The 27,976-nt window shown below is 47.0% G+C and overlaps 1 protein-coding gene across 3 annotated transcripts in view; it reads left to right on the forward strand.

Annotated features, from left to right (window-relative positions):
- Positions 1-15,961: 15,961 nt before the first annotated feature.
- ANKRD27 (ankyrin repeat domain 27) overlaps positions 15,962-27,976 on the forward strand; it is a 1,511,294-nt gene continuing 1,499,279 nt past the window's right edge. For 2 of the 3 annotated variants that reach the window (XM_069635447.1, XM_069635448.1), the window contains exon 1: positions 15,965-16,258. The gene's annotated coding sequence lies outside the window, so the exon portion shown is untranslated. Of the gene's footprint in view, positions 16,259-27,976 lie in introns of all 3 variants that reach the window. The other variant, XM_069635449.1, reaches the window with a different exon arrangement.

A 27,976-nucleotide genomic window follows, 5' to 3' on the forward strand; every position in this document is an offset into this window, starting at 1 on the left:
TACCTGCGATTGTCTCTGAGAATCTAACCACCCGGATAGTCAAATTCTTTGACTCTGAGGATTTTCTCCCATTTGCAAAACCTTGGATGCATCTTCGCCGACCTCTTTCATCCCATGCATCCCATTACTGCAGATTTCTTGGTGTTAATTTTGAGCCCCAGATTTTCCATAAAGGCTGCGTAGGCGGAGATCAGCACCTGGAGGGCCTTGGAGTCCTGGCACATCTGTGTATGCCAGGACTGGAAAAGCCCTGCCCCCCAGATACGGATAATCCACCTTGTGTCCACCAGAGCCTTTACAAGCCCATAAATATAAAGGGTGAAATGAATCAGGGCCAAGACACACCCCTGCCGGACCCCACACCCGACCCTAAAGCATGCAGTGCAGTGTACCCCCGAAACACTGTGCACACAAGCCTTGTTCTCCCTATGCAGTCCTTGTAACACCAGCAAGATGGCCTCCGGACAACCCATGGAGCCGAGCACCACCCCCAACCTTACTCTATCCACTTTGTCGAAGGACGTGCTCAGATCCATGAATGCAAGATACACTCCCTCCCCCCTACAGGAAACTGGGTTGGAAACAACCCCGGGACAAAAGCCAAGCTGGACATCAGAGAGGACCACCCTCTCCGATAACCAGGACTCAATATGCCCAAGCAGAACCCTTATGAAGATATTAAAAGAGGCATCCAGTAACGAGATGGGTCTATAGGACATAGGACTCGCTAGGTCCCCTTTCTTAAAGATGGGAAAATAATAGCTGATTTCCACAAGGGTGGATTTGAGCCCGTATCCATGCAAGCATTGAACACCTTGGTTAACAAAGGTGCCCAAAGATCCAAATGATCCTGAAAAAGTTCTGAGGGGATTGCATAAGGGCCCAGTGCCCGATTACGAGTCTGTTGAGTGATGGCCTGAGACACATCCTCTAGCCTAAACTGTAGTGGAGGGTACCTTCTCCCAAAGCTTTCCGCTTGAATCCCACCACCAAACAGATTGCCAAAATACCACACTCATGCTGCTTCTTCCACATGTGTACCACTAGACCTCTCCATTTTAACAGTGGATGGGCATCTTTCACAAATTCCCAAAAAGCTTTCTGGTCATTGCGCATTAAGGCATCCAAGAAGCCCTCCCAAGCTTCCTCTTCAATTTCAGTTTTCCTTCTCTTTAACTCCCCACGATAGTGCACTCTGGGCTGAGCAATCTCCCCCTCATGCCGATCAGTGCTTTCAAGGCCCTTAGGAGTGCTTTCTTGGCATTGGTTCAGGCCTCATCAAACCGCACTCTTTTATGTGGCTTCACGTTCCTTTTACAATGTATTGTAAAGCCCTTGGCCAAAGCCTCTTGTAGCTTTGTGAACTGTTCAACTACCTGCCCAGGGGTTGCAATGCTGTCCAAAATATCATAGATAAGCGATAGTTCTCTGACAAAGTGTGTAAGTGTAGGTTGGAGTCCCGTATTCTTTCCCATTTAATTCTCCTAATCGAGGTGAGTTTTGGTTTTACCAAGCATTCAATGGTATCTTGGAGGCCTACCCCTACTATCACGCCATTCAGTTTCAAACAGATTGGGTGATGATCACTATTAACATCCATAAGCACTTCAAAACCCAGGAACCTATCCCACGATTCTAGGGAAATACAAAAATAGTTAATCGTCGACGATCCTTGGTGATTATTGAAGGTAAGGTTACCCGGCATATCGGGTGCTATGCGCCCGTTTACCATGCACAGCCCCCATTCTATGAGCCATGAACACATTTGGAGACCCTTTGCAAACACCCGTCCATCTTTCATCGTGGGCAAGTAAATGTTCAGTAATCAGTCCTCCAGCTGATCTAATAGATCCTTTGGCAGACCTACACCCATTTTGAGGTTAAAATCTCCTCCCCGTATGCATTGCTCATTGCGATTCCTCCTGTTTAGAAAGAACTCATCAATAAACACATAGACCTTGGCTAGCCTGTCTGCCTCAGACTTATGGGGACTGTTAAAGAGGTAAAAAATTATTAACGGGTCCCCCTAGAAGGTAAAATACGGAGCACCTGTAGGTAGTCCATGCTACTCTCCACTACCATAACCCTACAGGTTAAGGAGGCCCTAATCAAAATGGCCAGACCTCCATAACATCTTCCTCTAACAATCATTTTTGCTGAGACCCCCTACGATGTGTAGCCATCTAACAAAGGGGTCTCCAAGGACCAGATCTCTTGCAGGAGAAAGACATTGTGGGTTTTTAAAAACTCCACAGTGGCTTCTCCTTCGAATTTCCCCCTGCCCTGGCTATATTCCAGGATAACAAGCTAGCCACCAAAGGGGTTGCTTTAGATAGCATTTGTTCCTCCCCAATCCCAGGACCCGGGGCCCCCCACTCCTCCCCTCACAACCGTCCCAGCCGACTGGGCTGGGCCAGTCAGCTGTATGTCAGTCCAGATCTTCACAGGAGTTTAGGGCCTCATACCGATTAGCTAACTCATCCCAAATAGTATGCGCCCCTCCCTTCTGTGGGTTCAATCTTTCTAAATTAGGGTTGGACCGCCAACCCAAGGGGAATCTGTAGCCAAGAGGTGGATACAAAGGCCCCTGTGCATGGGGTCACTCAGTGCTTCCCTCCCCTTACAGATTCGCTCAAGCCGCTCCCTGAATCAGCCACCCTCCATGTACAACTGAAGAACAAATCCAGAGAGACAAGCCTACTATGGAGACTGTAGCTGTTTGGTTTTAGGCCTCTGGATAAATTAGAGTTGACCAAATAACTAACCATTGTTGCATCCGAGAAGGAAACCACTATGCAGTCCCCCTCCAATCATTTGCATTTTTGGCCTACCCATCGTACCCTTCTTGCCATTAATGTAAGGCTTGGGTCAATGCGCAGTGCAATCAGGTTGGTGTTGATCCAATGGGTCACTTTATTCATTAGTGAAATAGTTGATTCAAATTCACCCTTAGGGAGCCCAAGTACACCCATGATAATCCCCAGAACAGGGGCTGCTGCAGGTGATAAATTGAAAATGCTCTTCTCTGGCACTCCTATATGCACATCAGCCCCAGTGTCCACTATCAAAGTCCTAAAGCTTAAGTCAGACCTCACAGTCCCCGTAAAATTAGAACGAACAGTTACTGAGCTTTATAGTGTTTGTTTACTTCTTTATCGTTTGCTGGCATCAGCGGCCCGCCAAAATCAGTGGCTGGGCCAGGACGCTCACCACTCAACCCCCCTGCTAGTATATTACCATTTGGCTTTGCCCCAACACCAACCCTGACCCCAACCAAACCTATTTCTGCCACTCTTTTTGTTAGAACTCTGATTGAGTCATCCAGGATAGCCAGTGTGTTCATTACCCCAGACTTAAACGTCTGCAATGACTACAGGATGGTCTAAAGGGGTTGGAGCTTTACATCTAGAAGTGATTCCAGCCAGAGCTTATCCTCCTCCCCCCTGGAGGAGGAGTTTAGATCCTGACTCGTTTCCCTCTCCGGTCTCCCACCCACATGGCTACTCACCAATTGATTCGTTACTACCCCTCATCCTCAGCACCCGCTCTGCCCATACCTAGTCCCACCCCGTCCCCTTCTACTTCTACTTCCTTATCTGCCTCTTTACCAGGGTGCAGAGGATACTGAGGCATACGCACCCCAAACCCCTGCTCCTGTAGAGCCACTACCTGATCCACTGTGCCCCCGAAGGCCCCCTCCACTCAATACAACCATTGTTTTCAGTGGTGTTAACTTTGGGATTCCCTCCTGAACCTGAAATAGCATCCCATGTGGCTTTTTCAGTAACGGTAATGCAATTCACTATTTTGCTGGCCATGTCTTCCAAATACAAATCAAAGGAGTGTTGCAAAAGATGGGGTTTAACCTTGGCAAGCTCCTGGGCCGTTTTAATTTGTTTAGGCTTTTGCCAGTGCCCCCGGTCTCCCATCATCCCTTGCTTTTCTTTTCACCATGGTGGTAATAAAGGTAAGAAACAACACAGCACAATACCTTATACACACATTATACACACCTTATACACAGAAGCTATTTAAAATACTTTACAGTAGAAATGCACCTAAGAACAGTAAAATGGAGCAGTTATAACATTGGTTAAAAAGAGTAAACGCCAGACCACTAAAACGTCAATGTCTTAATAGTGACTATGCAGCGGGCCCTTCCGGCATGCGTCAAGGCATAAGAAACAAATGGTAATGAGCCGCTGACCACAGAGGACCACAATGATCCACGGGACAATTACATCCACACGCCGCCCTGGATTGATAGCTTAGTAAGGACTGTTCGGGTCCACAGGCAGCCACAACACTCACGGTCAAAGATGACCACTGGTGGCCAGTCCTCAGGAAAAACATCCAGAGACCCAGAGGGGGGGCAGGGAACACCTGATGGCTCAAGGAGCAGCCTTAGTCTGTTTCTCCCCCCTTTCATGAACACACAACTTGAAACAGTCAGAGGCATTGGGGAGCGATAGATTTCGGTTGCAAATCAATAGTCAACCAGTAGCACGGCTCTCTGGAGCGATTCTAGCTTGGCACAGTCCTCCTTATCCAATTGCCGGAATAAGTAAATAGCCACTCAGTTGGCTGGGCGTAGAGTAGCAGGCAAAAGTGGAGTGCAAATATATTTACGCACAGTTTTAAAACAGTCCAGCTTTCACTTTCCAGCTTTCGGGTTACAGGTTTTCAACACTCTGAGTCCACTATCATGCGGACGTACCGAAGTGCAGAGGGGTGAGGAAACCCAGATTACCAATGAAGGTTGGCCGATAACTTACTTGCAGACCTTGGTGACTGGAGTAACACCCTCCATGCCGCTCCACCACAAACCACCAATAACCACTTGTGCCTCCACTTTACTTCTGCGCTGTGCTCCGTGCTTGTGTTAGGGTTAAATGCTGCTCCACCTCCACCTCATATGAGCATAAGCAGCAAAAACAGACTGGAAAGGCTGGCAATCCCCTACCAATAATCACATGTGCCTCCACTTCACCTCCAAGCCGCGCTCCACGCTTGTGTTAGGGTTAAATGCTCCTCCTCCACCTCACATGAGCATAGGCAGCAAAAACAGCAGTAAATGTGTTTAATATCTTCATACCCAATTTATATAGGCAGGAGATATCAACACCATTTTAAGCACCTCCCTAGGTAGATAGAGCAGGGTTTCTAGAGCTCTTTCATTGTCTGCACAGGAAATTCACAAGGGCATGGAGGATTTTCAGCTTTTAGACATGTAGAGGACACTCCAACCAAGTGATGGGGAATATTCATATTACTCTTCAGTCCATGATATGCAGTCATGGATTGAATGTATCTTAATCAGGACGGGACTGTTACATAGGTGTCGAGCGTGTACTCTAATCCTTAAGACTCTACAGAACCCCTCCCAACCCCACTTATTGTGGACATTTCTTCTTGAGGAGAATGTAATTGAGCAACTTCTCTGGCGTTTTAAATTGCATCCACTGACGGCTGTAGCATTTAAAAGTGACATCAACTTGTTCATTGACACCTTTTTTTAAACTATTATCAGCTTGGTCTCCCTGAATGTCTACTATGTGGGAGGCATTCAAGGTTTATCTTTTTGCTGCATAGGCATAGAAAATGGAGTCCATAAGGCCATAAGGAGTAGTTTGACGGAACTCAAGGTGGAGATCCGACAACGTGAGATCGAAATGGATCAGGTCCAGCAATAACCATCCTGCTTCCATCCATAAAAGTTAAACTCGACCAATTCCGATCACTGGCAGATCAGGAGGTGAAATAAGTTTCTGCCCAGATACAGACCCGAAATATGGAGAGGATGGAACACCTGCAGTTTCCTAGCCTGACTGTTGTGTTCTAAAAGAGCCATCACCTCTTTTGTTTTGCTGTAGTCACCCTGAGTGGTACGGGTATGCCCAGACGTGGGTCCTGTGACTGCTTGGCCCCGAGACCCAAGCTACTCCTCACTGATGAGGCCCAACAAGGCCAAAACATGTTGTGGGATGCTTGTGATCTCATGCAGAAGGGATGTGACTTAGTGGTTTGGGCTGGACTACCCCTTTTGGGGTGAGACCAAGCCTGATTTGCATATGGGTGTTTCCCCTTTTGTAATGGTTTGGCCATCACCACTTTTGTTTTGCATTCTGAACGGGGGCCTACAAACATAGCGACCATATTGAACGATGAAGGGACACTCATTTCAGATCTGAGTGACATAGTGAATATGTTTCATACTTACTGCAAGACACTGTATGCTAGGAAGAATACACAATTCCCTATGGAACTCAAAGCAAACCTGTGTGATATACCAATCCGCAAGTTAAATCAGAGAACCCTATACTCCTAAATGCCTCAATCACGGCAAAAGATATAATGAATGCCATTGCAGCGCTTGCCACCTCAAACGTCCTGGTATTGGATGGTATAACGGCTGTATTTTTTAACGAATTTGGTTCTAAAGTGTCCCTGCAATTGTTGAAAATCTGGCAAGAAGCTTTACAGCAAGGCTGCTCCCTCCTTCTATCGTGAAGCGATGATTAAGCTAATCCAGATAGCCCAGGAAAGACACCACTAATTGTGCCTCCTATAGACCCATAGCTCTATTACCTACGTGTGGTGGCACATATCTATTTGGCCGATATTAACTCTTGTCAGAAAGTTCGGTGGATGAGGGGGCAGATATAAAAAGGGGGAGGGCAGTGTAAGGAACTCATGGTGGCAACAGTAAAGACAGACACAAGTGATCACAGTTCAAGGGTTTTTATTAACCTGTATGCAGGTCTAAACCTAAATCTAAGATAGGAGCAAACCTCGACCATCAAATGGAAATAAGGCAGTCCTAGTCGCGTTGTGTCAAATGAAAAAGAGCCTATACTAAAAAACCTATTGCCAAACCTTACAACTAATACAAAAAGGGTGTGGGATAGTTTTCAAGAAAAGAAAGAAGTGTTCACAAATAATATGTCAGGATATGGTAGCCTGGGTCTTTCTTCCCCACTTTTTGAGCAAGGGGTGAGGTGGGATCTTGGAGCACTGCACAGTCTTGATTTCTCCCAGCATGAGATGACAGTTCTGTTTTAGCTTATCAGGAGCGTCGATGGCCAAGTCTCTTTTACCTTCAAAAAGTCTCTTGCCTTTGAGGGTGAGTAAAATAACAAACAGAAAAGTTCCTTTTCAGGTACCAATCGCTTTCCAGAAATCAAATATACAGTCCCCTTTCAGTGGGTCTTGGGTGATGACTTCCACCCTGGGATCCCCCTCTTCCGGGCTTAGATCCTAAAAACAGTTCCTGTCGAAATCAAGGGCTTCGGTAGTTGAGTCTCCTGTTTCGGAGGGCCTGATAGGTTTACAAAAATGACTAACAAACACAAAGTTCTGTACTACGTATTTCTCGGGTGATGGCTTCACCCCTATGTCCCCCACTTCCGGGCGCAGATCCCTTGTTACTTTCAGCCTCCCTCCACTAGGTTCACTATGGCTTATTTCTCGGATGATGGCTTCACCCCTGGGTGCCCCTCTTCCGGGCACAAACCCCTCTTTGCTTTCAGCCTCCCTCCACCACGTCCACCATGGCTATCTCTTGGTTCCCAAATCTTAATGTCTTTTCTAACAATTCATAGTGGTCATCCCTCTACCGGGTTCACGTTTGTCAAAGCACTGTTTCTTGGGACTTTAGACTTTGTCCGTTCTTCGTCAGCATCCCTCTTCCGGGTTCACTCTTGCCAACATCGCATTCCCATTTACTTTCAATGTTTGCGGGATTCGCTTCCCTTGCTTCTTATAGTTCTTAGGTCAAAGGCTTTAGACTGTATGGGGATTTTGCTTGACCTCCTGTATGACCATTTTGAGCTATCTCAACGGCTCTCCTACGGCCTTCTGGTGTCTGTAGTTCCACTCAGACAGGGATTGACCAGAGTTTCTCGGAGCAGCACCCACATGGTGCCGGTCCCCTTCTGCAGCTGGTCTCCACTTTACAATTTTACAGTTCTTTGAACTTCTTTTATTTTGCCACTTTGCAACTTTGCAACTTTCACCGGCTGTAATGAACTGCTTGGCTTTCCTCATAACTGGAGTTAAGGCTGGTACCACGGTAGCAGGAGTCTCCCTCGCTCCAGCTTATCAGCGTCCATATGCTCTGTGTACCATTGATATCTGCAGGAGGACACTTGGGCTATTGTCCTCAGTCTTACAATTCCTTCTGCAGAGATTTCGCAGGTTTTTGTCGGAAAGGGCAAGGTCGTGTCTGTCCTCGTCAGCCTCTCCATGTTTGCCGCCTTTCTCCTCCTCTTTAACTGCCTATTCTGGATAGCTGCCTCGTCGTGCGGTCTGCCTTGCTCGAACTGTGCTCTCTTGTTACCCCTTTTATCCCTGTGGAGAAGGGACAGGGCCGTCAGGTGTATGTGATTCTGATCAATTGACTGACCTTGCCCGACCCTGGTATTAGGAAAGTCAGGTAAACGACTCTGGTGTTAGTCCGTTGTCTTTCATGTTGTGCAGTAGTGTTTGTATCAGAAAAGGGGTGGGGGCATTGTTTTTGAATGTCCTACGGAAGAGGATGGGGAAAAGGTGTTGAAGGAAGAGGGATACCACGTCTCACCCATCGGTGTACCAATCTCACTCCCCGAGGACCCCCCATCCCGCTGATCCTCCCTCACTAGTCCACTGCCAGGAACTGGATCCAATAGCCGTGTCTTGGCCACCCGGATGGCAGATCTATGGGGTTTAGCCAGGGAGACACCTTCAGGTTTCTCCCAGCGGGTAAACAGGCATGGGGTGTAAGCTTTAATTGGCCACTGAGGGACTACTGTATGTTTTTTATGTTGAATGTGTTAAAGGGAATTGCATCCGGGCAATCACAAAAAACAGAGGCTCTGCCAAAACTAGGGTGAGTTGGCATTTAGTTGACAAGTTGTCCCACTGAGCTTGATCATAACCCTGGGGAGTGGCTTCCTCTGAGGGTTTGACTGCTGAAAACTAGGTCTGCCTCCCATCACAGTCTTCAGCTACAACCCAAACAGACTAATTTTCGGGACACTGAGAATGCTAGGATCCCTCGCTGATTGTTTCAATGTGTCCCTCTTTAGCACACGAGTGAAGTGGCTGCATCCCCCATGCACAGCCCCCACTCACTTGCACAAGCACTAGAGCAGCGTCTTCTGATTCTGGAACAGGTCTCTGAAGTACAGGCAAGTCCCAGTTTGGTCCAGAACCTTGCATCGTGCCACCTCAGCAAACTCTACCCGATGAGGCAGACGGGTGGCTGTAAGCACAGTCTGCCGCAGGGCATCCCTCTGTATCTGGTGGGTGATAGGGCACCACTGCCACTCCAGCTCAGGGAAGCCTTTCAAAAGCTACTGGTGGTGCTGGTGTAGCAGTAACATCCTATTTAAATGAAAAGCTCTAAGCTGCTCTGATGTTGCGGAGAACTTATAACTTAAATAGTGCGCCGCTGCCACACCACCATGGGCAGCCTTTCAAATCGTGATATATTTTACAGTTTTTCGGGGGTGGGCTAAAGAGGCAACAGCTTTTCCATTGTTTAGAATGGCATGTATGTGCAGTGCTTGTAACACACAAATCAGAGAAGGTATAATAACCATTTGTGCACTCTAAGCACTCAAACTTACTTTTATCTCTTATTTGATTCATTTTTTATTTGACTTTTTATTTAAATATAATTGTTTGAGTACTGATTAAATATTGAATGTTTAAGTTTTGGCTCCATGAGGTCGTGGTTTAGTTTCCCTCTGCATGTGAGCCAAAATGAATGCCCAAAATGATGACTAGGAGATAAGGGTTGGCAGAGGCAGTTATAGGGCCTCATTACAGGGTAGGCGGCAGGGGATTACTGGCACCAGTAAGGGCACCAGTACCGGTGCCGGTAATCCCCTACCGCCCTACTACGAGGTCCCTCAGCGGGTCCCGTCCTTAACGTGTGGTCTGCCCAGGCGTTATGGACGGTTCCCGCTGAAGGACCTCAGAGCTAATTGCAAATTGCGGTACCGTTATTAGCTCCTTCCCCATTCCCATTGAGCCCTAATGGGGGTCAATGAGAATGGGGAATGGTTCCTGGAATGGGGACTTACCGGTCCCGCAAAGGTCAGAATAGACCGGTAAGTCCCTATTCCGGGAACCCGGACTCCGACGGCAGTAGGGGGTAGCCAGGGTGCTAATAGCGCCATGGCAACCGCCTACCGTGTAATGAGGCCCATAGAGTCTGGAATTTTGTCTTGATTATCTGCAGTTAAAAGGTTTTGCATTATTCATATTTGCAAATGTTTTTTTAGGATCAGACAGCAGGTGGCCATTGCCAAATGCAGTCGGTCATTGCTGACTTTCACCAACATCCAAACCAAACGTGGTTGCCTATTCCCAAGCCAATAATTGCCAACCATGGCCCACCATCCCCAATCATAGCCAACCATTGCCAAGCATTGCCAATCATGGTCAAGTCTTGCCGATCATAGACAGCGGTTGTGGACTATGGCCGACTATAGCCATGTGTTGAGCCAGTAAGGTTGTTTTGTGGGTTGAGTCCCCACCACAAATATTTGAGGATCAACTCTAGACTGAGCCTTTTATACCTTCAGGGTCTAACAAAGACCTTGGGCCTCATTACAAGTTTGGCGGCAGCCTTGTGATTTTTTCCAGCACCCGCAAATGGCCAATTTCCAGGGTATTCTGGCCCTGCCGGACCCGGTATTTGCCCATTTGCGGGCACTGGAAAAAAATGCTCCCCATTCCCCTTGAGGCCCATAGTGCTCAATGGGAATGGGGAGGTCCGATGCACCGGCACCATTCAGAATGGTGCCGGTGCATCCGAAATGCTGTGCTCGCAGGTGCCGCTCTGGAGGGTAGAAAGGCACCCGCGAGCACAGACCGTAGTTTGTCGGTCGGGGAACTAACGTACCTGCAAGCTTACCGGTACCGTAGTTGCCGGACCGGCAAACTTGTAATGAGGCCCCTTCAAATTATATGAGGTTAATGGTCAAGGTGTATTATGGAAGTGGCAAGAGTACATTTAGTTCATGGAGGGTGTTTTGTAAAAGATTATGCGAGAGAGACAGGTAGAGAGAGATAAAGACAAACACCATTCCAGCACCCAATGTGGCATCCTGAAAATCACCATGGAAGAGATAAACACGTTCTAAGTATAATCTACACCTATGTAACACCACCAATCACTGCGGCACCCTTGAATGACATTAATATGCATGCCAATTAATCTGTTTTTACATACTGCCTGCACCTGCTGTATGCATCTCTTTCTTAACAAATGTCAATATACACAGCCTATAAGCTAGCTAGACTCGTAATACTGCCGTGGAGAGGATTAATACGCTTGCTACAGTGATCTGCTGTGAGCATGAGTAGGTAACATTTTTATTTTATTTATTTCAAATATTTTCATGGTGAAACATATTTTAATGAGGCCTCACAGTGTTGAAAACATTGAAAGCTTCCACGGCCGCAAGGTTGTTGAAATAGCAACTGCTTAATTTTCTAAGAGTATCATCTGGTATGGCAGACTTTGCTAAACCAGGGGATTACACCAAGTACTGCACTAGAAGCAGCTAACATGCTTTACCAAGCTTGTGGCAGTGGGGCTTCAAAGGGAAGGCTGTATCAATCCTGCTCACTGACAAATAATCCAGCAGGGCTTCTGTATTGAGCTGCACAAAAGAGGAATACATCAGTACAGTACTCCACTCATGCACATTTTCTGAACTAAGGACATGAGACCAAATGACATGCAGGAGAGAAGAGGTGGTACTTTCTGCAGCAGCACAACATCTCACTTATCTCCCGACTCAGGGTCTGTGAGCCCAGGCCATTGTAAAAGGGAGGCAACATAATGCGTGCCTGCTGCACCCATACACCAAAGCAGTATCCCACTTGTGTTCGGAATTGAGGGCTTCTTACCTGCAGATGCTGAAAGGGGTGAGAAGCACAACATGTATGCCTGCTGTGTTGATGTTTCTGCACAACATACTGTAGTACCACACTCTGTGTTGCCGCATTGCTCCATCCCATGCCACAAGGGCACATGGCTTGTGGTGCGGGTGGGAGTGTAGGGGTGTCGCAGGGCACTGCACAGAAAAGCACGGAGCGGCAGGCTGAGAGGTTGCTCCCATGGGGCTCTCCTGTTTGTGGAGCATAGATGCTTTCTGAAGAATAATACAGTGGGCCTCATTGCGAGTAGGGTGGTAAGGGATACCGGGCACCGTTAAGAGACTGGTGCTGGTAATCCCTTACCGCCCTACTAAGAGTTCCCTTAGCGGGTCCCTCCTTCAACGCCTGGTTTTACCAGGCGTTATGAACGGGACCCGCTAAGGGACTTCAGAGCTAATAACGGTACCGCAAATTGCGGCACCGTTATTAGCTACTTCCCCATTCCCATTGAGCCCTATGGGGGCTCAAATGGGAATGGGGAATGGTTTTTTCAGTGGGGCCTTACCGGTCCCGCAAAGGTCGGACTACACCAGTAAGTCCCCATTGAACTAGACCGGTGCAGGTACCGCTATTGGAGGCAGTCATGGCGCAAATAGCACCATGACTACCTCCAATCTCACAATGAGGCCCAGTATCTTGTTAACAATAACAAGACTATGGGCCTCATTAGGAGGCTGGCGGAATGGGTTTAACGGCGCTGGTAATGGTGCCGGCGCTGTTAAACCCATTCTGCCATATGACGAGGTTCCCTTGCGGGACCCGCTCTGGGCGTCTGGTCAGACCAAACGTCCTTTGTGGGTCCGACAGGGGACCAGGGAGCTAACAACGGGCCCGTTATTAACAGCCCGTTGTTAGCTCCCTCCCCATTCCCATTGAGCCCTATGGGGGCTCAGATGGGAATGGGGATGGTCCGGGTCCGGGTTTCCTGAATGGGGAAATACCAGGCCCTCCAAAGTTGGAATGGCCCGGTATTTCCCCATTCAGGGAACCCGGAACTGAGTTCGGAGGCAGCCATGCCCTTATTAAGGGCATGGCTACCTCCAAACTCGTAATGAGGCCCTATGTGCTTTATTTAAAGAAGTCAACTTTATGTGTAGAAATGCTCATTTCTACACATATCTGTCAGGCACATTACCTCCATGTTCCTCTTCCTTGACCCAGCACCTACTTTTAAGGTATCAGCCTCTTTGACAGAAACCCTTTAGGTGTCGGCATTTGAGGAGGGCCACACAGCTTGTAGATGTTTATTGGCACACGGCTTGCAGACTTAATTGGTGCTGTAAACACGCTAATGGTGTGATAAAAATGCCAGGTCTGCATTCAGAAACACTTGATTTATGAGCACTCTGGGCCTCATTACGAGGTTGGAGGTAGCCATGGAGCTATTAGCTCCATGGCTGCCTCCAAAACCCTTCCGACTCCGCCCTGATGAATGGAGCAATTACCGGTCCATTCCGAGGTCGGAGGGACCGGTAATTCCCCATTCACCAGGGCCATTCCACATTCCCATTTGAGCCCCTATAGGGCTCAATGGGAATGGGGAGGGCGCTAATAACGGTACCGCAAATTGCGGTACCGTTATTAGCTCTAGAGTCCCTTTGCGGGTCCCGTCCTTAAGGCTTGCAAAAACCAGGCGTTCAGGAAGGACCCGCAAAGGGAACTCGTAGTAAGGAGATAAGGGATTACCGGCACCGATGCTCTTACCGGTGCCGGTAATCCCTTACCTCCCACCTCGTAATGAGGCCCTGTGTGTTTATTTCATTTAGGTCCTGTTAAGCATTAGGAACTTGCCGGGCACTGCTTAGATGCCCAGGTACTAGCACCAATTTGCACTTGAAACTATCAATGGGCAGTTAATACCAATAGGACTGTGCCTGGAAAGTGCCTTTGCCATGCCTGCACAAAAGCCCAAACTGTTGGCATTGCTAATGCTTGTTGTATCAGTGTTCTCCGTCTTGTCGATGTTCCTGTTGCTGTCTGTCACAGACACACCTTGTACCCACCGACTTTCCTTATGTATTGCTCTTTGTGGTTGTTTCTATTTGTGCCTCTTTGATGGAAAATTGTATTTGAAAGTTTGCATTTCTTGTTTTATGTAAGGAATCTGTGGAGATATATGACAAGGATGTATCACTTTGTTGAAATTACTGTTCACGCTCTTTCTTGAATATAATATTTTGACAAAAAAAGTGTAGAACCTAATGGAGGAAGTCTTATGTGGTGTGTTAAAGCACCTCAATCAGGAGGATGGGTGAAATGCACAAGGGTGGTTCATAAACTCATAGATGCGGTACCAGGGACTGTAAAACATATCTTGAAATGCTGGAGAACACCTGGACACAGTGGCGTACCGAGCAGGGACCACAGGGATCACGCTGGCCCCCCCACCGGCTCTTTTGCGAGCCTGGCCAGGATTTTCATCAGTGGGCCACCTCTCCCGTTCGGCACCTCAATGACGGTGCCCAACGGGAAAGGTGACCCGCTGCCAGGACAATGGGCGCTGAGCAATTCCTGCTCAGCATGGTGATTGTCTGGCAGCAGAACACCTTACCCTTTCCGAAACCTCTGCCAGGAAAATGTCCCAAGGAGCTCCGGGCAGCAGCAGAGGGGCTCTCAAGTTTCTCTGTGCCAACAGAGCATTTCAATGTGAGCCATTGGGCACTGATGGGAGAGAGGGGGGGACTATTAGCAGGGACTGTTGTCCCTTTAGAAATGTGCATGGGAGGGAGTGATCAGCAGTGAGAATGTTGCATAATGCTGCAGGCTAATAACTATGGCTTTATCCAAGGGCGATTTGTTAGGCTCACCTCTTATTGCTCAACATAATTCTATAATGATGTATAGTGTAAACTTAATAATGAAAGGGTAATTTCTTGTGCAATGTGCTTTGCTTCCAAGGCATTGCTATAAAGTATTATTTAAGCACATGAAATGCAAAGGGAAACCTTCATAAATATCTATGTAAACTAAACCTGTGAAAATGTGCTCAGTTGCTTAAATTGTCCACATGTCGGTTTCACCATTTAACCAAAGAGTGTGATCCTGGGCAGATCATGTAATCATACTGTGTCTTCAAAGCGTATGTGTTAATATATCATGCTGTTATAAAAAAAAAAGCCTGACTATACAGTTGCTGCATATATAATAGTGCAATTTAGGTATTTTGCACCACAACATTATTTGCCACTTGGCTTATTTATGACATCGTATTCTAAAGTCACTTTCATGGTGCCTCCAAGTATCAAAGACTGATGATGATCCTTGTGATGTCTTTTTCTGGAACCAATTTATGTTGGTGCAATCATGCAAATTAGGTTTGTATGTATGTTTCCCCAGAGCGCCTGGACAGAGCGCTAATAGTTCCCTGCATCTGTAATGATTCTGCAGTTTTATTTTCTTGTGTTAAAATGCCATATGCCACTAGTAATGTTACCAAAAAGGTAGATTCTGGTAGGGGGTGGGCGGTTTGTGGGCGCAAATGAGACCGTATGGAATTGCGCGCACCGCATTTGGGAGGAAAGTAGCAGGACTTTCATCCTGGCTCGCCCTCCACATCCTTGCAATGCTGGATAGATACTCCCCTGACTGGACAATATAGGGAGGTTTAAGAAACATTTCATACACTGTAATTGTCTTGTTAGCGCAGCTCGACATTTCATGAACACTAAGCGTCTTATTAATCACGTTAAAGTTTATGAAATGCCGAGCTTCGTTCCATTCTGGGTATACATTATTCTGAGAGAAAGCTTTACATCACAGCTTCCTCAACGGTAGCCTCGCATTTTAATGTAAAGCTTTCTCTCAGAACATACAGTGTTTATTACAACAACGGAAGAAGCTCACTCGGTACTCTGGCTCTGCTGCTTTTGTCTGTGACAGCTGGGAAGTGGCACTGGCAAGAACCCAGGGGCTGGTGCTCAGTCTCGCAGAGGCGGTGCTAAAGCTTAATGCAGCCAATCAGCAATTAGCCGAACACTGCTGAAGACCAGGGATACCTGATCGGCATGGGATACCAAATATTACATAACACCGGGAATGATAGGACGGAAGGAAGAGTCTAGTTCTCTAGCAACTACAGAACATCACGTGACTGGAACGCAGGTCACGTCCTGGTTGTATACATCCTGCATCGAAAAGGGGCGGCTTCTGTGCTGTGTTGCTTTTGAATTTGATCTATGACTTTGAGCAGGCAAAGCAAGTGGTAGAACTAAACTTGTGAAACGCAGCCTGGGGAGACATAGACGGCATACTCAAGATGAAGAGGAACCTGACGTGGACCCAGAGAGGAGGGGTGCCGTAGTAGAAAACCAATAGCTGAAAAATAGTGAGTACAAGTGCCTGGGGTGCACCTTTCACTCGTTCCTTCCACCCCAGGGTCTGACTAACCTATCGAGCTGTTTTGGAATGGTTGGCTCCGAGTCAGTCTGACACGCGACTCATTGACTTACTATCCTAGCGGTGGACCTTTTTAATTTCTCTTTTGCTGCCACCACTGTGATGCTCGTTAGACTATGGCCTCTTATAAATCTTGCATTCGCAGCGAACACTTCGAAATTTCCATCGTGCTTTCTAACCAATTCGAACACCGAAAGTAGCATTGTGGAGGGCCTGACCTGCCCTTGGAGCAGGCACAAAGTGTTAAAAAAGATCACAGGACAGACTGAACTGTACATTAATAATGACTGCTGGGCATTCGAGTTGATAATGAACACTGGACTTTTGAAAGATGTTCTCAAGTTAACGGTATCACTGCTTGAATGTGTTTGGGTGAGGGGTGTTGTGTTGCAGTGTACACAATTTTATATCACTGATCTATATATTAATAAATAATGATGCTGAAACCGACTATGGCTCTTTCTCCTTTGACATCTCCTAACTGCCAGTCCTCTCCCAGCTCCGCCCCTTCTCCCAACACCATTCCATTCCATCACTCTACGTTACATTCTTTCCAAAGGCCGTGTTCTGCTCAGCCACAACATCCCCCCCCTTACTTATAAGAATTCCCCTTATACATCTGTTTAATAAGTTCACACTTTACATCTGTTCAATAATACGTGGGGGTTTGCAAATAATTCTCTGAGGGCGACTAATTGTCCCATGCGTTTCTTCATTAAGCAATCAAGGCGGGCAACCTTCAGGTGACGTGACACTAGGTTCTTTGTCGTCTTCTTCAGTGTGTAATTCTTCCTCTGAATCATTTTGAAACATCCTGCGAAAGAATGAGGCATTCCAGTTATTTCACCATCATCCCCTAATGACGTAATCATGGGTCCTTTGACCACTGTGACCACTAAAGGTTCTGGCCAATATCTGGTGTCTACCGGCATTGCTTCTGTCGAACCAGTACAGTCTCGCTCACTGGTATCTAGTGTTCCTCAGCTCTTCTCTTGCGATCTGTCCCTTCTTTGGCTTTGTTTATTTTCTCACTCTCCCTTTTTCTAATCTCCTCATCTGCCACAGGAGTGTAGTCCTCCAATTGGGGAAGCTGGGTTCTCAGCTTATATTGTATCATCAGTTCAAAGGGAGTGCGTCCAGTTGCCTCCATGCAGCGTATTCCGATAACTTCTCCGCATTTGCGAGATTGCTTGTGGCATGGACATGAGATCTGTGGAGGCCTTCTGACATGTTCACTTTATTGTGGCCCTGAAGCGTTCTACCATACCATTGGCCTGTGGGCATAAGGGTGTTATCTTTTGATGGCGGAAGCCTAAATGTGCTGCAAACTTCTTGAACCTATGTCACTGGAAAGGTGGGCCCTTATCTGTTTTAACTATGTTAGGGACGCCCCATTCACTGAATAACTCATCTACCACCGTCACCACATGGTTGAATGCTGTAGACATGACATGTTTGACCAAAGGAAACCGGGAATATTCATCTATGGTTACCAACAGATGGCCTCCTTCTTCCAATGACCCATAATAGTCCATTACCACGCTTTGCCATGGCCATCTGGCATCGGAACTATTTGAATCAGGTATGGATACCTGTTTGATGCTGTCACTTGACAAGCCACAAAGTGTTTCAGGGCGTCTTCCACTATCGTATCCATGTGCGGAAACCATACTTGATTCCTCTGAATTTTCTTTGTGTTTGCAATCCCTCTATGTCCTTCATGCGCTATGATAACAAGTGCCTTCCTCAGGCTCTTTGGGGCCACCAATCGATTTTCCTCTGAGTAGTATCCCTTGAGCCATTGTGGTCAATTCACTTTGCACCCTTGCTAATCTCTGCAAGTCTCTCCTGTCCACCCCCCCGTTTTCCAAATGCTCCATGGCCAGGCATCACCATCTGTTATTGTTAGTGAGTTGAATGGCCGCTTGGATGATGGGGTCAGCCTTACTCTTTTCCGCAAACATTTATTTTGTGATGGCTAGGGGAAGGGCATTGAGAGACAAATACTCGATGTATGCTTCTGCTTCCAATTGCATCTCATTCTCGAGTGTCCCACCAGGGTGTCGTGAGAGATAGTCCGCAGGGTTAGCCTCTTTCCCCGGCTTGTGAACTATTGTATAATCATCCGCTTGTAGGCAGATACCCCACCATTCTATGCGAGGAGGCAACTTAATTTTGGGATTTCCAATGAGAGACCGAAGAGCTTGGTGGTCAGTAATAAGAACAAATGTTCTTCCAATGACGAAGTGATGACATTTCTCACACGCCCAGACCGCAGCAAGGCTCTCCTGTTAAGCCTGCGAAATATGCTTGCTCAATAGTAGTCATAGCCCTTCTGGCATACGCTACAATGTGTCTTTCAGATTTCTCTTTTGGATCTGTTTGGGCTAAAATGGCTCCCAGACCAACCGGACTGGCATCCACGGTAACCTCAGAAGTATGTGAGTTGTCGGTCTTTAGTTAGATCATTCTTGATTGCATCAAAGGCTGTCTGACAAGTTTCATCCCATGTGAACATAGTATTTCTTGAGGAGTTGTCTGAGTGGATTGGTCAATGCTGCGTAGTTTGGTAGGTAGCGGGCGCAATAACCCGCCATACCCAAGAAGGATCGTAGTTCCGTCACATTCTGTGGAGCCTTCAAATTCACAATGACGTTGACCTTATCTGGATCCGCTCTTATCCCTTTGTCAGAAAATATGTGCCCAAAGAAACGCAAACTGCGCTTAGCAGCACACATTGGGCCATTGAGGGTGAGACCATTGCTTTGGAGGATGGTGTAGACTTGCCACAGAGCTTTATCATGCTGATCCTGGGTAATGCCAAATATCAGGATGTCATCACTATAATTGAAAGCGTTCGTGATGGGTGCGATGAGCCGTTGTATTGTCTCCTGAAATATTTCAGCTGCTGAAGATATGCCAAAGTTAAGATGTTTATATCGGAAAAGGTCCTCATGCGTAGTGAATGTAGTGATGGGTCTAGATGCAGGATCATTCACCAGTTGATGATATCCCTGGTTCAAATGCAGTTTTGAGAATCGGGTGGCCTGGTTAAGTCTATCATGTCTTCAATGTTAGACCCAGTATGTCTTTCCCTTTGGATTGCAGTGTTGGGGGTCCGCATATCCACATAGAGACGAAGACGCCTATCTGACTTGGGCACTACTGCCAGAGGGGGAACCCACGGGGTTGGCCCATCAACTCGCTCAATGATGTCGTTTTCAAGTAATTGTTGTAGCTCATGGGATACTCTGGCTTGTACATGAAACCCTATTCGCCGAGGATGTTGTGGAACAGGGCGTGCAGTTGGGTCGATGTGTAGGTGTATAACTGTGTCCTTGAGCATGCCGACACCTTGAAACAGCTTTGAAAATGCATCTTTCAGTTCATCGATGTTCAGTTCCCGTTGTGACGTGGCTTGCTGATTTATAAGTTTGTGGAGGTAGTCCTTGTATCGTCTCATATTGATTGTAACGAATATCAATGAGCTGCAGTTCAGTAGCAGTTTTGCAACCGAGGAGGCATCTCCCTGCTGTTGGACTGTTTATGACATGTATGATGACAGGAATGCATTGTCCTCTATGAACCAGAACACACCAGAATTGCCCTTTTGCAAATCGCAGTATGTGGTCTTCCTTTGTAAGCGTAAAACAAATTGTTCAATGGTTTCATGGGGTGCTTGTATACATTGGTTAAATATATATTGTTCATAGTCCTGATTAGGAGGGACTACTAGTCGTCCACTGATGGCAGCAGTCAAGAGCTGATCTGTTCTTTCTTAACACAAAATGGTTTTGATGACACTCTTCATCTCTTTCCCTACCAAGTTTGTGAATATGTCCAATTTGTTTGGAGCATCTTGGTTTCCTACTGCTCTTAAAGACTCTTCAAATTCATCTATCCATTCTTCCCACCACAAGATGACGTTTCTGAGGGTCCTTTCATCTATGCTCTGCACTTCCCGTTGCCGGTGCGCGCTTACAGCATTTGTAAATTGCAGGTAAGCACCGGTGTTAATTCTCCTTTGTAACATATCTTGGCACTCGGTGTCATCAGGGTGGCCTCATTCATTGTTTTTTTTGTTCACGCTGTGGCCTTTTGTGTGTCCTCTTATCATTGCTTCCCCAGTATTCAGAAGTGTTCTTCTTGGGCGGGCCTGCGCAGCGCTTCTTACGTGTTTTAGTCATCTCGCACACGGCAGCGCTTGGACTCTTCCTCACGTTACATCGCTACGACTGGTTGCCTTCAGCTGTTGGCCCACTCCGGCAGCTCCTCCTCACTTCTGTTCGCGTCACTTCACCTGGGGGAGTCCTCTCTGCTTCCCGGAATCTCCACTGCAATCGACCTCCTCCTCAGGTCGTTTCGTCTAACGTCAGCATCAGCCACCTCCACAGGCTGCGCTTTCCCTGACCTCCTCTGTAGGTCACCAACTCTTCCACTAGCTTCCTTCATTTGTCCCTTCCTCAATGGGACCACAGCATGAGTCGTGGACTCGTTGACTGTTGTGTTGCAGTGTACACAATTTTATATCACTGATCTATATATGAATAAATAATGAAGCTGAAACCGACTATGGCTCTTTACTCCTTTTATTGTCATCTCCTAAATGCCATTCCTCTCCCAGCCCGCCCCTTCTCCCACCACCCTTCCATTCCTTCACCCTAGGTTCTATTCTTTCCAAAGGCCACGTTCTACTCAGCCACAACAAGGGGGTGGCAAGGGAGAGGGTGTGAGGTGGGGGCACAAAAAGCACATACCTGAAGAAGAACTTGTGATGTGTAGCACTGACCCTCGTCCAAGTAATACTCATTGGCAAAGTCAGTAAGTCTCGTTTTAAGCACGACTGTTGTAATAAATGGGTGTTTCTCCAGTGTGTGTGTGTGCGTCCGTGCATATGTGCCTTTGCATGAGAGTGAATATGTTTGTGATTAGCCTGGTGTGTCTGTGTGCATGCTTGCTTATGTCTGTAAATGCCAATGGATTGTGTGTGACAGTTTAGAGCTGCATGAGTGAGGCTTGCTTCTGTGTTTGTTTGTGCTCAGGGTTCGAAATTACAGAGCATTGGGAACTATTTAGGACCTGCTTGTACGGTAGAAGTTATGGTTTGCTTCCTCTGTAGAAGTTACATTTGGAAAACGCTACGTATTCGTGCCTTGTTCCACCAGTGGTCGCACTTGCTTATTGTATGATTCCTGAAATGAAGCAGCTGCTTTTTGCTCCTGCTCATCAAGTCTTCCCTGCTCATCAAGTCTTCCCTGTTGTTTGTGTTTGTATGTAGTATGTGTGTGTGTGTGTGTGTGTGTGGTACAGACATTTTCGAGATCTATAACCACATCCAAAATAGCGTCAGTGTGTGAAAAGCAGATAAGGGCTCAACGGGAACAGCTTAAAGACAAGTAGCATATAGAATAAACTAGCAAAAGCAACCTTTTGTTACAAACGGGGTCTGTAGGCAGACATAACACTCATCAATTGTTGAAAATCAATGATCCTGTAGGTCGCTGTTCTGATTCGCTTATCTCGATGTGCTTTGCACCCTCAAGTAAACTGCACTGAGAATGGGCATGTGTGCCTGGCTTATTTATTGGACATTTGTAAGTCGCCTATACACAACTTGTTGGCTTGGGTTTGCCCGAAGTCTGGGGGTTACCATGAGCTCACCATCTCTGCTCCCAGGGCCCAACAACCCTCCCCCAGATCACAGAGTACTCTGCCAAGGGCAAGTTAGAATTGTCGTTTATTACACAAACAGATAGGGATCATTCAGGACATTCGAACATTCCAGAATCACTGCTCCCGAGCCTGTGTTGGGCCATTTTGTATCATGTCGACGTCGCACCATGGGCCCTTCCCAAAAAAACCTAACAGTCCGTCTGGTTGGGAGATTGGAGTGGTATCCCTTATGGACTGCACCTATAGATGGTATGTTATTGGTCCTCAAATGTCGGGTGGCTGGCCTGCCTCTTCCCCAAGAAACTATCTATCTATTACATTGTTGCAGAGTTGCCATTGGCCCTTGCCCTCTGTCATCCACCCCTGGATTTCTCTTCCCTGATTGGGACCCAGCCCTATTCCTAGCACTCTGTGCCCCTTCTCATGGTGATGAGTGACCATGTGTTCCCAATGTAACTGTTAGTAGTACTACGTTTGCCTGTGAGAGTGCCCTCCACGTTGTAATGTTGTTAACGATTCCATGTTTCACTTCATGTCTGTGTTGCTGAGAACCGTGCGTCTTTCCAACGCGGGTGAATGACCATTGTCTAGCTTGACTGCATCACATGGTTGAGGACCACAACATCAAGCTCTTCTGGTCTGCAGTGTATGAGGATTTATTCGGTTTTCTGCAGATGGCCCCTTGTCGTTTTGGGGTTTGGAATATGTTGCTTGTCTCTGGCCTGCTGTTCTGGGAAGCCTGGTTCTGCTTTCCCTCATCTCTCGTCCTGCGGCTTGGGGCTCATGTAATATTACACTATTCTTTTTACATATCTATACCGTGCTATGTTTCCCATAGGTTAGTTGTATTTGGTCCTTCCAGGCTCCTTGCATGATCCTGTAGTTCCATAGGGTTAGTTGCGATAAGTGGCTGCAAGCTTGCTCTGCATCTCTTTGTTTGCCTTGCGTTAAGTGTTTCTGCACTTGGCTAATGAGGAAAATAATAAAAGCATTTGACAGCATGTATATGTATCTGTCCTCTATTTACAGAACTGTGTAAGCATGTTCTTTGTGTGTGTATGTTTGTGTAACTTCGTGCATGGCTGCGAGTTTACTTAATGACTGTAGCTATGTCGTGGTGTCACTAATGAGATCAGCACATTGGTTTCTCGGCATTAGTAAACGTCATCCATCGAGGCATTTGGGTCCATGACCATTGTTGAGACACCTCCGTCCAGAAACACATTTGCTGGATAAGGTTTGAATGGTTGTCTAAGAGGGTATCTGTCCGCATATGTGGATGTCACTCTCCCTCCTGGGGGCTGTCAAAATAATGAGTTGCTTTGTGTGTTCTTAACTCCTTGTGCTGTTATGTTCCTGGGGGTGAGAAGGGGCATTGCAGGCACCCTCTTTTCAAGATGTTTCCAGGCGCATCAAGACAGGATGGAGGGTACATGGAAATCGTAAGAATACAACAGCAAAGAACAAAGAAGCGGTTAGATTGGTCTTTTGACAATCCTACCGTGCAAGTGCATGACCAGTTGATAAGTGCACGGGAGGTGGGGGAAGAGGGAGACTTGCAAGAGTGGGGTACCCCCATGGGTAGGGTGCGGGCAAGTGCCAGTTAGGCCATGGCGGCAAGTGTCGGGGGGGAAAATAGGGTAGAGAGAGTGCAGTGGACAGGAGGACTGGGTTGGGATAGGCCGGGAAAGGGAGCACGGAGGCAAGTGCTGGCAAAGGATGCTGGAAGTAACTGGTGGGGGATGATTAGGTCCCTTCATGACTCTGAAGGGACCCGGCCCCGGTCTCAGCAGCAGGTGGAGAATATAGCATGGGAGAGGAAAGGAAGAGAAGAGGAAAGTCTTGAGAAGTTTCCAAAACTTAAGATCCGGCTTAAGTCTGAAGGCAGCAGGGAGGCCGTTCCAGAGGGAGGAACCTGCCGAGGAAAGGGATCTACGTCTCACTGTCTGCTTGGAGAAACATTTGACTTGCAGTGAGTTGGAGCTAGAGGACTGAAGAACTCTAGCTTGGAGGTATTTAGAGAGAGAAAGCTGGATGTAGAGAGTCCCCAGGCCCCAGACAGCCTTGTGGATGATGCAAAGGGTCTTGATTTTGATCCCTGCGGTCACCAGGAGCCAGTGGTGAGATTTTAATGCTGGAGAAATGTGTCCCCTGGGCTTGATGCCAAAGATAAGTCTTGCAGCCCTATTCTGGATTAGTTCAAGGGACGAAAGGATCAGATTGAGGAAGAGGCTGTTGCAGTAGTCAAGACTAGAGTGAAACGGAGCTCTGGAGAGGTTGAGCTTCTGGGGGAAGGTGAGGAAAGGGAGAATGCCTTGAGGAGGTGGAGCTGAAAGTTGGACTTCTTGGCAAGGTCTGTGATGTGTGGAGAGAAAGAGAGCGAGGAGTCAAAGATGACCCCAAGGTTTTTTGCCTCATAAGATGGTCAGGGTAGGGGGCCCAAGGAGGGTGGCCAGAGAATGGTGGGGGGGAGCAGGGGGCTAATGAGAAGGATCTCTGTCTTGGTGGCATTAAGACAGAGATAATTGGCAGAGCACCACGCCTGAATAGCAATCAGGCATTTTCTATCAAAAATAGAAAGTTTAATAATGTACATCTGGTTACTTATTCATTATTCTCGTCTATAATGCCAGTGTATGTATATATAATAAATATTGTGAAAAGCATGTTTTTCTATCATTGGCAAGTGAAATTCTGATTGTCATTTATTCACATAGATCACCTTTTAATTTGGTCATCAATATTTGGAAAGGTTGCATGTAATGGATAATATGTCTCATCTCAATTTTTTACTACGGACTATATAATATCTGTATGGGGTTGACTATGACAGCTATTTTTGGGAGCTTTATTTAGGAGACCAACCAGGTGTAGGTTTCCGACATCTTGAATATAGGCTGCTCCCGGACATCAAGAATGTGAGCTTCCATTCCTCAAACTGAGGTTTAATTTAAATTATAAGAGAAAATATATCAACTAAATTACTTCATGTCAATTCAAATAGACCTTTTTTATTTAAATACATGCTGTAATTATATTCCTGTGTCGATGCAATCATTCTATTTTAAATAAAGATATGTTTTCATCTATATTTGTTGGTTTTATGGAACTGGATTCCAAAATGAACTTGACTGACTGAAAACATTGGGCTAAATAACACAAAAGGAAAGGCGGACAATGAAATGCTTATGGACGGTCTCTTTATTTGTTCTTTTGACCACTTCTTTATTCTGGTACACCAGCAGGGTTTCAGAAGTTTTGTATAAAAAAAGTTGAATCGTAAGGCACAATATAGTTTTTTAAAATAAAATGTCTTAAAAATACAGAGCATGTACAGTGCACTGTTTATATAAAGTCCTTACTTGGGAGACAGCATGGCCAGGGCTGTCTCAAGGCCCTCGTCGCTGCAGGTCTTGATGGTCTTTATTCCAGGTGGTGCTTGGCATGCAGATCAGCAGCAGCAACACATAGGTGGGTTCCCTAAAGTTTTTAGTTTTTTTGCTGGGCTGCTTATGTCCAGTGAAGGCCAGCAATCACCACCAGCAGCGTGGAGGAGTCCCTTTTAAAGTTTCTGGCCGGGCTCCATACGCCCGATGTAGTCTGACATTGATTGCAACAATGAGGTGGGGAGGGGGGCAGAAACCTTACTCAACCCAGCCATGTCGGCCAGCAGCGGCTCGGCGAGTCTTATGGGCTGCCTGGCAGGGGAAGACCCTTCTTTTTTTCTTTGAGTGGCCTGGGAGACTGTGACACTGGGTGCTCCCCCGGGGGGGAACACCAGTAAATAAGAAGCCCAGGGGCCCGTGTGGGAGGTGGCAGTGATCTCAGGTGCTCCGCTGCAGGGTGGGGTGTGGATGCCACCATGAGAACCATGGATGCCACCATGAGAACCATGGATGCCACCATGAGAACCATGGTAGCAGCGGTGAGCAGGTGCAGAGCGCCGTTCCACTCTCCTCAGCGAGGGTCAAAACCGTTGTTCCGGCACTCTGCTTGTGCCAAACAAGTTTTATTTTTATTAGAGTAAAGGATTCCTTGCGCAGCCATGCGTGGGCTCCTTTACTCTAATTTCTTTTTCTTTCTTTTTCCTGAAAGGATCCCCATGGAGGTGGGTTTTATTTTTTTTTGTCTCCCATTGGAGGGGTACATGCACTGTTTTTTCCCCCCACCTTCCCTTGAACTATCCTCATCCTTGAGGATAGCTTTGGCCTGCTCTATAAACCTATCAAGTATGATTTTGACCTACAGACCACTGGTTGCCACCCAGTAATTTGAAGCTTGGGCACGTTGCATAGTAGCCCTGAACTCCTAGGAACTTGCTTTAAAAAAGGCGTAACGGCCAATGGAAACCGCATACTGGACTCCTAGTAAATCATATGTTAACTTTATAACAAGCATGCTCTCCCTCGTTGAACGACAGAGAGCAGCCAGGGCCTCATCTAGGGTTTCCTCCTGACCCGGCATTGTGCACTGTACTGAACCAGGGTCCCTAGCTTCCAGTGGAGGAACGGGTAAGGGTGCCCCTGCCACGTCTATCATAGCAGAGGGAATTGGAGCAGGATTGTGATTCAACTCTGAAGGAAACTCAGGTTCGGGTTCATGTTCCCTAGGAATGGGATCTGCAAAGTAGTGTATGATCAAACAAATGGTCTGAGTAGATGCCAAACTGATAGCCCTCGCCATCGATGTCATCACTGGTTTACGGTTGGCCTTATGCTGGGCTCATGGTCTCAGCAGCTTTAGAAGCCTCTTGTGGATTAAGCAATTAAAGGGTCTTTCCGTTCGGGCTTTTCAGTGCAGAGTCACTGCTGTCTAGTCATCAGCCCCTTGGCTGATTCTTCTTTGTTCCCTTTTGGTATCCGGTTCTCCTCATCCTCGACTGAGATCAGGTGGTTATGGAGCAAGGCCTTGATGTGCCTTGGCCATCCCGCCTATTGGTAAAAGTGGAGCTCTCCTCTCTAATGCTCAGTGATAAATGGTTGAGACTTCCGTTTGTTGCCTGGCTTATTGCATTCTCTCTTTTTCAGGCTCCGGATCAACACACGATCGCCAGGCTGATGTGCATGAATCTTGAACTTGGCATCATAGCAGCATTTGTTTCCTTCCACTGTCTTCTCCGCGGCAGCTTCCATGAGTTGATGGGCTTGCTGTAGTTGTCGCTTGTGCTGCTTCACATAGCTGGCATAATCTTCGCTGCCTCTTCCATCTGCGGACACTCCAAAACATAGGTTTACAGGCAGCTGGGCATCCCTTCTGAACATCAAGAAGTATGCTGTAAAGCCTGTGGAATCGTTCTTGGTACAGTTGTAAGCATGGGTCTGGGTAGCCACATGCTGATCACATCTTCCCCAGCTTCAGGGTGCCCAGCATCCCCAAGAGGGTGCAATTGAACACCTCCGCTTGGGCAGCCTCCTGAGGGTGATATGGAATTATACTGGTCTTCTTGATGCCAACCAGCATCATCATCTGCTTGATGAGTGTTCATTCAAAATCCGGTCTGGTCAGAATGAATCCTGGTAGACCAACCATAGTGCATGAAGTCTTTCTCCCCCACAATGTACAGGCAACACTGTCTGCATGCTGATCTTTAGTGGGGAATGCCTGTGTGTACAGTGTAAAGTGGTCTGTTGCCACCAGGATGTTCCTTACACCTCTCCAACTTGAAGTCGATGCAGACGAGGTCCATGGTCCCCAGAACTCTGAAGGTAAAGAAGATGGGCTCCTGGTCGTACCGCAGTCTTCCTGCTGACACACCTGGAGCAGTGTTGGCAATAATACTTGACATCTGCTGCTAGTGTGGGTCAGAAAAACTTTGAGCAGGCCAACTCCAAGGTTCTGTCGTTGCCAAGAGGTCCATGCTTGTTGTGGAATACATAAAATGCAGCTCGCCGGAATCTCGTTGGCAACAACAGGTGATGTAGTAGGTTAGCTGGTCTCAAACTTTGCTTTCCTTGCATAGGATTCCTCCCTTCTG

The sequence above is a fragment of the Ambystoma mexicanum genome, chromosome 1q (assembly GCF_040938575.1).
Source record: "Ambystoma mexicanum isolate Mex_15411 chromosome 1q, UKY_AmexF1_1, whole genome shotgun sequence".
In the NCBI taxonomy this organism is placed as follows: Eukaryota; Metazoa; Chordata; class Amphibia; order Caudata; family Ambystomatidae; genus Ambystoma; species Ambystoma mexicanum.